Consider the following 1,174-nt stretch of genomic DNA (forward strand, 5'->3'; position numbering starts at 1 on the left):
GGGGGGGGGGGGGGGGGGCCTAGAGAGGAAGGGGAAGCACAAATTCTTGTGTTACGATGGTTTTATAGCAAATAATTTCAAGTGGTTGATAAATTAAATTCAAAAGAAAATTCTTGTAGACGTCTTAGACGTATTCGTCTGTCAACTCCGCCGGGCTCGCCTTGCAGACCACAAGAAGGACGGAAAGAGGGGGGAAATGCAACATTTGAAACTGTTCGAATGACTCGAGAGAAGAAAAAATAAGAGGCATTTTAAACGTTCATCTTGCGAAAATCAACTATTCAGCAATGTATTCGTACAGTCGGCAGATTCGAAGGTGGTCGCCTGTTGTGCATGCACGCAGGCAGTACGGTGTAGGACAGATTTAATGCATTAAATGCATTGAAATATAAAACATTGAAAATGCAAAAGTACACGGGGTGAAAAGGTAGAGGAGAATAAAATCATTGGTTCGCTATCTCTCGGTGTTTCTCCCCGAGGGTACTGCCACTCCCAAACACTTGTCTCTGACCCTGCGGTCACAGAAGCAGTCGGCAATTCACTATGAAATGAGCAGTAAGAGTTTTTTAATCGTGTTTTTAAGTCAAATAATTGAATATTCATCATGAAAATCATGAAAATGCCTTCACAACTACCTATGTTTCTCTAGCGAAGTTGCTCAACAACCGTAACAGGCATAAAAGGCATCGAGTCGGCATATACATGAAAATCAGGTAGAGCTACGATCTTCTCAAGTACAAGCCATATGCTCCATTTGCACCCTTAGTGGACATCATCTATATAAATATCTATGCTTCACCGTACATGGCTGCTTCCACCTAGCCTAAGGTAGATATGTGCAGCTAGGTCGACCGCCTGGGAACTGCACCTAAGTGCAGTAAGTTACCGCAGCCTGCGGCTACTGTTACTGGGTCTGTTTGAAGGTGGTCTTCATGTATATTCACTTGCATGTAGGTCGGCTATTCATGTGAGGAACTCTTTTTGCCCTTGTTATCTCCTCTGCGTTGCCATCAACTACAGATCCTTCCATCAGGCGCTCCCTGTGCCCATGTGCCGGAAGCCTGCGAAAGGATGAGGGGAATTCGTCAGTATTACGTGTAATCTCACTGTGCCCTATAACTCAGGGCTTCCACGACTTTATTCATAACTACAGTCTAGTTGTGAATACAGTCTA

The sequence above is a fragment of the Eimeria maxima genome, genomic scaffold, assembly GCF_000499605.1.
Source record: "Eimeria maxima Weybridge genomic scaffold, Emw_scaff115, whole genome shotgun sequence".
NCBI lineage: Eukaryota > Apicomplexa > Conoidasida > Eucoccidiorida > Eimeriidae > Eimeria > Eimeria maxima.